This window comes from Magallana gigas, chromosome 5 (assembly GCF_963853765.1).
Source record: "Magallana gigas chromosome 5, xbMagGiga1.1, whole genome shotgun sequence".
Taxonomy (NCBI): domain Eukaryota; kingdom Metazoa; phylum Mollusca; class Bivalvia; order Ostreida; family Ostreidae; genus Magallana; species Magallana gigas.
Genome location: NC_088857.1, coordinates 5,296,523 through 5,307,785, shown reverse-complemented (window position 1 = coordinate 5,307,785; position 11,263 = coordinate 5,296,523).

Sequence of the window (11,263 nt, the reverse complement as noted above, 5' to 3'; positions counted from 1 at the left end):
TTCAGTAAGGCATTTCAAATAGTCAACCAAAATTTGAGTGGCATTGTTCGTGTTATAAGCGAGATACAATGCTCACAATTCTCTGTCATGTTAACAAAATTATTGTTTACGTTTTGAAAGTTGAAGTTTTAGACCAAAAATGAATGTGACAAACGCCAAGGACTATTTGTTTATACTTGAAAAAGAATTTTTACCGGTTTATTGAACCAATGTAAACAAAATTAGGGTGCGATCCTTGTTTACATGACAAAGAATATTGAGCTTTGTACTTTGCTTATAACTCTACGACTGATACTCAAAATTTCGTTGATCATAAGAAATGTATTTCTAAAGCATTGTAAACAATAAAAATAGAAAAATAAGATTTAACCAAAATCGTGACCATGCCCGTTTCAGGCTGATCGTCCAGCCAACTTTAGAAATTGATACTTTGTGCCTATCTGTAAGAGGATAAAACATGGAGTCCTGTGAACAACAACATATACTGTGTCATGTTAACGAAGAATGCTCCAGGTCCTAGAAGACCTTTAGAGTTTTTTAACCGGAACCGTAACGACGAAATCTCTGCTGATGATCTTAGCTTTTCGTCGATTCCAAGAAATACCAAATGATACTGTGAAATAACTAGGATTAAAATAATATGTTTTATAACCAAACATTATTTTTAATTCCAGACATACGTACATTATTGTAATTACTGGCCCGAAACGGACATTACGATCAGCTTGCACTGCGTTGATATTTAAATCTGGAACAACTTTCAGTTTAAAGAATGAATGCAGCGGCAGTCACTGTAGAGAATGTGTGTTCAGATCAATATTATTCATAAACAATGTACAGAGAAAGGAATTTAATACATGATTTATATACCTGTTATGCATCTTTGTGTGAATAGAGTGGTAAGAGTGATCTCCCTTTTTTGTATAGGTAAACAACAGAAGAAATAGAAAAATTATTTTGATATTTTCAATACCGTTAGTAACAAAAACTTGGTAGCCATCAGCACATCAGCTGTAAAGATTTTTTTCACGCGATAAAACGGCACGTTATTAAATTCAATATGTACGCCTTACTACCATATCATTTTTTTTCAAAGTCAATCAAATAATTGTCCTCTAGTCAAATAAACACTACAAATGTCTTGAATTAATAACATGACACGGGTGTACATTGGGTTTACTTTTTAAAGCAAAAGGAATTGATATCTTAGAAAAGGCATACACGCGTCTAAATAAAATATGCTTGGTCAATCAGAATGCATAATAAGTAAATTAAACGAGCTAAATGAAAGAATTCAATATTGGTTCTCTCTCTCTCTCTCTCTCTCTCTCTCTCTCTCTGATATTTTAGCACTGCAAAACTAAAAACAATTTTAATGATTCCAAAATGGAGGTTGCTGTATATTAATGAGATTAAATTCATTTTGTATTTCAAAACTAGTATGAATTTATACACCAAGGACCTGAAAATGATGCTAATTACCAGCAGTTCTTATACTTATTCAAGCTTTATTAACACAATGAAAGTGGAAGGACTTAATAGCGTTACACCAGCAAAAACCACTGATTTTAAAAAGGAGTTTTATGGGTCCTTGTTATAATTTTAAACACTAAATTGAGCGCTCGTTTGATACTGTGCAATTTACAAGAACCTCTGGAACTACATGTATTTTGCTAAAAAAAACAAAACAAAAAGAACTGTAATGTTTTGACGTGATTGTTAAAAATTGTATGCCATTCCTGTTTGCAAAAATATACCGTAATTACGTTTTACTGAAAAAAGTATAAGTAATATTGGAATTGATCAATGATATAATTGAAAAATAGAAAAGTTTACTTGCAGTTGTCTCTAAGAAAAAAAACAACACTTTCATGTGTAAAAAGATATATTACAGCCGTGAACAAAATAATAATCTAATCTGATCTAATCTTATCTAAACCATGAGGGCTGAGTATTTGTGCATAATAACCATTGACAGTATTTTTGTTTCTTTCTTTTTTTCTTTTTTCTTTTTTTTGGTCCCGTGATTCAATCCATTTATGCATGAACTTTACGCTTTTTAAACTATGTTGGTGCATTTAAAAAGTATCACAGACAGAATTATTGTGTTTGATATATATCACCACAAAAATATACTTTACAGATTAAATTTTATGATTATGATAGAATTTACACTGTGTTAAATTTTATATCTCAAGGCACTGAATAAATTAATTTGAATTTTTCATATGTAATATAAGGAAAATTTCTTACATCAAATAAAAATACAAGTTTGTCAAATGTTAACAAAATTGACCTATGCTTCACAAAAGCATAATCATATAAAATCAATATCAAAATTCAGGGTCCCTTCGAGCAAGCAAAGAGTTAATGCAAAGGAAGGACTTGTGCAAAACTTTAGACTATTTAAGATAAATCTGTAATGTAAATCAATCCCATCTACGCCTTAAGGCCGTAAGTTAATTTAAGGATATTTTTTCTGTGCTATTGTTGAAAAGATATATCAGTTACAAAATTTCATATTATTTTATTTTATAACTTTTAGAATTGTTCTATATATCAGAGTGAACACGTAGACGTTTTGTTGATTGTACATGCTTTGTAAACCGCAGTGCAAGATGAGGCGACTCATGACTATGATCGGAATTATCAAACCTACTCCGGTTGTCTTCTTTGTGTTTCATAAATTTCTAAGTCAGCTCATACATAAGAGAATTGGAATTCAGTTATATCTGATTTATTATCTAATTACAATTCGATTATGTGATGGGGTTTTATTGGTCAATGATAATTGATTTACTCTCTGTTCTTCGTCAAATCGAAACAATTTTGTTTTCGGGATGAAGAGATATCCGAATGAAAATGCTATCTCATTTGAAATGTTATCTGCTACTTGTGATATTCAGGCCAAAGTACGTACAAGTACCATATAGATTATTTATTAACACAGTCATCAAAACATCTCTCGTGGTTTCTGGTCGCTTCACAGCATTATTGATTCTGTATGATGAATCTTAAACAAAGTAACACTGGTGATTATTGTTCAAAAAGGTAATAAACAGAATAGATGTAGTTATAATGAACAAGTGGAAACCTGACATTTTCTTACGTGACAATGTATTTTGAACAAGTGGTATGTTAGTCATGACTTCAAGTGGTATGTTAGTCATGACTTCGTGGTATGTTAGTCATGACTTCAAGTGGTATGTTAGTCATGACTTCACGTGGTATGTTAGTCATGACTTCGAGTGGTATGTTAGTCATGACTTCGAGTGGTATGTTAGTCATGACTTCGAGTGGTATGTTAGTCATGACTTTAAGTGGTATGTTAGTCATGACTTCGAGTGGTATGTTAGTCATGACTTCGAGTGGTATGTTAGTCATGACTTCGAGTGGTATGTTAGTCATGACTTCGAGTGGTATGTTAGTCATGACTTCGAGTGGTATGTTAGTCATGACTTCAAGTGGTATGTTAGTCATGACTTCGAGTCATACTGCATAGTTATTTGTGATTTTTACCTTACATAAAAATTCAAATTTATTTCATTAACTTGTACAGTGAAATCATTAAAATTCGTTTGGGTCAATTTTCTTGCGTTGTAAATCTCTCATAAGTTCGTTTGGTGTCGTTTCGTAAACTAGATTGAATGATCTTTTTTTTATTGCTGCTTTTTATTGTTAATATATTTTTTTCAAATTTTGGGCCCAGTGGGAGTACAACAGTATATTTACATCTCCCAAGCATAATTTCCTCTATTTCTTACGGAAACTTATAGTTAATTCATAGCTCTATAGAAACAGCCAGACTGACATCTACACGCCCTATTTATCGATTGGTCGAAATCTACAGCGGCTGAAAGTGACAGGACTGAAATTGACACGCCCTGTTTATCGATTGGTCTGAACCTACAGCGACCTTAGTAAAATCCCGGACTGCACGAAATAATCATGACGATGCCAGACTCAAAGTCTCACAGGAGACGAATTAACTGTTTCTTTTAGCTAACGTACTTTTGTACATTAACAGTAATTTAGTGAATTTTACCAACTTTTCATAATCAGTTTATTAATTAGTTAAAGAAAGATGTTAATATAAACAATAAAATGCTTTCTTTGATGATTCATGCGGGTTTTGAAGGTAGCGATCATTGCAGGAAAAATTTACAAAACCCGCTAACGCGGGTTAAGTATTTTTCCTACAATGTCGCTACCTTCATATCCCGAATGAATCACCAAAGAAAGCATTTTATTGTTTAAATATACAAATACAAAAAAATATACATCTCATATGAAACAGATATATAATTGATAGGTGACATAAAGATAATTGATCATTAAGAAGAGAAGTCAATTTTGAAATGAAATAAAGAGAAAAGGACTATATATGATAAGGGCCTAAAATGGCCCCCTAAAATGAACATCATCATTTTACTATCATTCTTTGTTTTCTTAGTACAGATATGTATGTGATGTGTTTACATAATATTCATTTTGGTTCAAGTGCCCATAATTTAGAAATATGACATTGTAAAGACAACCTGTTCCCGCCATTTTTGCATTTTTAGCGTAAAACAGCTTGTTTTCAAGCAGTTTTTCCTTCCGAAAACATAGAGCGCATTCTTGAACAAATAAAATATTTTAATCAGAGATGTATCTAGCCAAGACTAATAAGTGACAAAAAAAATTTCCTTGTTCAAGCATGCGCTCTATATTTCCCATTCGTAAATAGATAAGAAAAATGTCAATTTTTGGCTGATTTTGATTGAATTATAGAAATGGTGTCACTTCTGACGTCATATACTGCCAGTGAGTGCAAATAAATCAAATAAATAGATGAAAAATATATTTTATATCAACTCTTCTAAAAATTTTGTTAACATTTTATTGTACCCAAAACACTAAAAATGGCGAATTATGGGGTCCAAATTTAACTCTTATCATATATAGTTCTTTGAGAGTCATTAAACATACATAAAACAAACATAAATGTAAATAATACATCTTGTTTTTGTCATCATTCACAGGTTTTTGTAAAAGAAAATTACATACCAATCCTTTTGATGCAAGTTCCTTCTCATGTTTTATCATACCTAAATCTAACCTAATTTAAGGAATACTATGAGGATAAAATAAACAAAGTCCGACAAAACCTGAATAATACATACTTTTTTATCGGACAATGGCAGACCAAGAAGGGGGGTTTGGGAGTCGGAACCCCCACCTTTTTCTCGTAAATATTATTTTGTAAAAGGTATAACGCTGATCTAAAGGTGATTTTTTTCAATCTACAATCAAAATGATATTATCTGAAATAAATGCTTTATAGATCACGTGTTAATTTTGCATATATATATATATATATATATATATATATATATATATATATATATATACATTATCTTGCTTTTGAAGAACAACATATTAATTGACGTCATATATTTCTAAAATGTTTTAAAGCATTTTTTCTTCGTTTTAAAGAATAATTAAACAATTTTAACTATATGTATGTTATTTGTAGCCATATCAGATAATGGACAAGTTGTACAGACAGTTTCCATTGAAGGAAATTGCACTTTTTTATTTTCACCCTATTACATAACTGACCATAATATTTATGAATTTATATACCACGTGTTTATCCTTTATAATAAAAACTGACGTTTGTTTTAATTCAAATAACTTATATTACTAATAAAATCAATTATGTATATAAGAAAGCGTGCATTATTTCTTATCCCTTGTCGAGATGTATACGTTATTTAGTTTTGTTTTACAAACAAATAAAAATAAATAAAACTTGATTGTTTATTTCACGTTAACTAACAACATAAACAATCAGTGGATATTTTTATAGAAATCCTACATCATTTAGCTTAGTGTCAATGTCTTGAAAATAAAATGTATTAACAATACATTATCTAAAAAAATGAAAAAATATAATTCCTCTGAATAAACGATTCTAACCCCACCCTGCCCGAAATACCGGTTTTTGGACATTAGTTTTATTTTGGCTTAAGTGAGGCCTACGAATATTAAACAGTAATATACACATATATTATGTTTTGTGAACAAAAAATGCTTTAAGCCCTTAAATTCCTATGGAATTTATCAGTCCGGAAATATTACAACGAATTCTTCTCTGATCTCCAAATTTACCTAGTTGCTCTTGAAACCAACTTTTCGATTCCGAGAAATACCAAACAATACTGTGAAATAATTAATATTAAAATTATAAACTATTATTATGCAAAGAAGACTTTTAGTTTCAGACATAGGTAATTGCTGATGTGGAACGAACACCACCACATCCTTATCCGCATCGACGGTTAAATCTGGAACAATCGTTCATATAAAAAAAACTGAATTCAAAAGACTTCAATGTCAAAAAAAGTGTGTCAATAATACTCATAAATATTTATCGTGTAAAACGTATAGAGAAAGTGTTTAAAGCATAAACTCTGTATATTTTGAGGTATCTTTGTGTGGTTAGGGTTGTTAAAGCCGTTTTACTTTTTGATTAAGTTAAACAGAAGAAATCGAAAAATTGTTTTGATATTTCCACACCGTAAGTAAGTAAAACACAGATTAATCAATAGCACACATTTTATATCCTGCGTTCAGAATGAAACGTTATCTTTGTTGAATAATTTAATTGTACGCTTTAAAACCATATCATTTAGTCAAGCAATTATCTCTCTCTCTCTCTCTCTCTCTCTCGCTCTCTCGCTCTCTCTCTCTCTCTCTCTCTCTCTCTCTCTCTCTCTCTCTCTCTCTCTCTCGTTACAAAACTAAAATCAAGTTTGTTCCAAAGATTTTGCTGAATATTTTTTTAACATTTATCTTATTTGTTTTTTTTACGTTCATGCATCAAGGAGGATTTGTCTGAAAATGATGCAAAAACCCTGCAATGCTTATATTTCTTCAGATTCTATATACACAATAAAATAGATAGGACTAAGATATGTTATACCAGCTAAAACCATCAATTTTTATATTAATTTGTTAGCTTTATTTGTTGGCATGATAATTTTAAACATAATACTTAAGAGTCCATTTAATGCTGTTAGCAATACACCTAGCACTATTTTGTTTAAAAGAAGCGGTTGCCTCTAGTAAGTTAGTAACTTAATAATAATAACGATGTAGATTTCAAACCCCAAAAAACGTCTTTCCTGTCGGACAAACAAAATGTACTGGAATTGATTAAAAAATAATATAGAAAATAAAAACGTTTTCGATGCATTTGAAAATTATGTTGGCGCATGCAAGTCAAAAATGTTGACGTCTGCTTCATTTTAACATAGTCATGTGCAATCATTAATTTAAATGTCCCTTCTAGCAAACAACAAGTGTCAGAGAACGAAGGAAATCATGCAAAACCTAAGAAGTTTAAATCTAAAACTGTGATGTAAATGCATCTCACCGACTGCTTGAGGACATATACCTTGTGAACCACAATGATGAAAGGTAGGACAACTCCTAACTATAATTGATCATTATAAACCTACCTTGGTTGTCTTTCCTGTCATTCGCAAATATTCTGTTTTTATCATAAATCATTTCATGCCCAAATTCTTAACTAAAAACAAAACGTTGGGCATTGAATTCAGCAGGGGCTGATGAAAATGAGAGCAACATTTGATACATTTACATGTGTGTGTGTGCGCACAGAGTGATGATTGATTTACCAGCTGATACTGGTGGCTCAATTTTCGTGGAATTCGTGGGAACCTCTCATCTACGAATTAACACCTTCCACGAATTAATAAATGAGGGTTATAAGTTCATATTTCCTTTTGTGAGTATAGAATAACACATGAAATTACGTCCCCACAAAGCATTTAAATTTAAGCAATCCTAGTTTGAAGAGATATCCGCATGAAAATATCACCTAATTTGAAGTGTCATCAGCGACCAGTGAAATTTGGCCCAGAGTATGTACATGAACAAAATAGAATTTCTAAATACAATTTTAAATTTAATTTTAATTCAATTTTTCCCTATTTAATTTTTTTATAATTTCACACGATACACCTTTGTAAAAGAAACAAATTTTAGATATATTCAATTTGAATAGTTCAACAAATGACACAAAAAAATTATTGCCTCAAGTTTTAACATAAAAGCCTTGTCCTATGAGGTAACCTTAGATCTGGTTCTCTAACCACTGAGACATATCAGTCACAAGAAATAACCTTAAAATGATATATGCGACTTTTGCCTCAAATTTACGCACTTGTAATATTTTCCTAAAACGTTAAATTGTTAGGATACAAAAATACTATCTTTAATGTATAGTGTGTCATCACTCCAAGTTTTTGTTGACTGATAAAGGTTCATTTGCAATAAGAGCTTAATTTGTCAATTACAAAAATACGGTCACAGGCCTATTCTATAGAATAAATGGCATCGTAGTTCTGCCTCATTGACGCTTTCTTGGAGGTTTTTATACAAATACACCGGATAAGATTAACATATATTCAATATTGAGCATATTTAAGGGATTCATATCGATGTTGGGCTAATTATAAATTGTTTTGAACGAGTTTTACAACAACAAAAAACCGAGGTTTTTTCAGTGTCTTATCCGTCCTTATATATGTATTTTACACGATTTATTAACGTACTTCTTTCTTCTCTGCCTACATGTATGTATTTTTAGTTAATTTTTTAAGTTTATTTCAAGAAATTACAAAGTGAATTCATTTCAATTTTCTTAAGTTGTCTATCTTGAGGTTCTTGGGCCGTTATTTCGTAAATTAGTTTAAATGAATAAACACTACTCACTAAATGAAATGAAGGCGATAAAAAGTATATTATGTTTAATATGAGCATTTACTTAAACATATCTAATCAAATTTTTTATTTTAAAAGTGTCAAAAATGTTTGGGAAACTCATTTATGTATGAGATTATGTAAACTCTATATAATAACTATTACACATATGTACTAATTGATATAGAAGACCTTTAAAATGATGGTCAAACTTTAACATTAAAAATATTAATTAAATACTGTTGTAGTAAACCCCTCCTCCTCCGCCAGCAATCAATCAATCAATCAATCACATACGTTGCCTTCCTAACGTTAGATTATAATCATTCATCTCTCGTTTTACACACCCCGAAAATAAACTTCTCTTGACTAATTTATTGTTTAAAAGTCAGTATTTAACAATTTTCATTCAAATGCTGGGCCAAATGGCACAAAAAGGTTTATTAGGAACATGTAATAAGACAGAAATATCCAAATGATAATTAAAATGAGAATCGAACATTACCAAGAAAATGTTTGATAAATTTGAAATATATGCATCAGCTTTTTATGCACAATACCTGCAAAATGTATCACCAATGTTTACAAAATTTATTATTTTCAATGGCTTTTTGGTGTTTTCTAGAGGTATTTTTAAAACTACACGTGTCGTCTTATAACAACAGTGAATTATTGATGAACCAGACTCATTTACTTAAAATTTATTGTCGTGTTGATATTTTTGTTTCAGTAAACAGTCGATGAACTACACCGAACCCAACATAAATGTTAACCTTTTTACGATAAAAAAAAATACATGAATACAAACAATAAAGTGATTCCCCCTCCCCAATTTCCTTTAATGTTTACCTTTTTACTATGCATATGTTAATTTTCGCACTAGCCTTTCATTTTTTTTTTACACAGTTTCCAACTTGTAGAAAAACTATACGTCAGGATTGGAGATGTAGTCTTTGGTTGGCAAAACGACGAATTGGAGATAAAGGCTAAGTCAAACATCGCCGAATAACGCTGACAAACCCCCAACCCCCAACGGATGGCAAAATCTTCATGTCTTGTTCGACAAATACGTTCAGTATGGAAGAAAATGAGCATGTTCAAAACTAGGAACGGACACCGTCAAAAAAGTGTCCGCTAGAAGTAAGGTAGCATTGTATAATCAGTGCCTGTTTGGGAAGGTAATAGTTGAAATTAACACCCCGAGGAAAACATTGTCAACCTACGCGAGGCGAACGCGAACGTTGACGTTCGTTGGACACAGGCCGTAAAAAGGATCAACGGTGTCCTGAAGCTCGTTCAGCATGAGGGAGGCGACAGTTATCAATAAACAACCAATGGATTACGTTTGGCTCCTTTTTTTTTCATTTATTAGACGTTCAGTAGTGTTATCAAGTAAGGTGTAGCAATGACACTAAGTTTTTTTCATGTTATATAATGATCATTGCATTCCTTCCTCACTAGCTCTATCTACCTCTTACAAGTAGTGTACCAGTATGTATGTAAGTAAATTACATGATATATAGTATACTATATGGGTTGAATTGACTTTACATTAGTACATTCATTATAAATGACTTTCTACAGTATAAAATGTATGCACCTGTACTCTTTTTTGTACTTTTTTGTCAATAAAAATAAAACCAAATGAAAACAAAATCAAAACGAATTAATTTGTGCCTTTTTTTTTAATTTTTTTTTTTCTTGTTTTTTTGGGTTTTTTTTTTTTGGTTTTGTTTTGTTTTTTTGTTTTTTTTGGGGGGGGGGAGGGGTTGTTTTTGTTTTGTTTTTTTTTTTCGATGTGCTATATTGTGTTTATTCTGTTTAATAAATTCGGTGAATTTTCAGTTTTCAAAAATTATAAATCTACCTACTACTATTATTCGGTACCGAAGACACGATGGTTTAATCACCTCTTCGTCGTAATTTGTAATGAATGCCATATTAAATGAGTCTCGATATTCTTAATATATTTAAATGCTATTTTTCATTGTTCATGTATGTATATTTGTAAACTATTTATTTTACATTAATTGACCCCCCCCCCCCCCCCCCCCATTTAAATACTGCTTCAAATCACTCTGTTGTTTTACAAACAGCTGTGTTCGTTCCATATGTACGATTTTACCGATATTTCCAATACATATCTTAGTTTTCTGTCAGAAACCACAATCGGCGTTCTGAGAGACTGGTCCTGTATCTAGAGCACTTCGTACATTGTAAGTGAATTATATTAAGATTGTCTTGCGATTAGAATACCGGCCGCTAAGTGCCGCTTAAACGTACTTTTGGTTTGGGTTTGATGCCACAAAATCAGATTACTGTCATGTTGTCAGTTTTGAATTTACTGGGTGGGTGTAAATAGAAAATTTACAATATGACAACTAATTTTGTATTTACATCCACCCGTTGTAAATTCAAAATTTATGACATGACATTGCTTCTATTTATTATTTAAATAGTGCTAACAGCAGACAAAAATGAGAGAAAT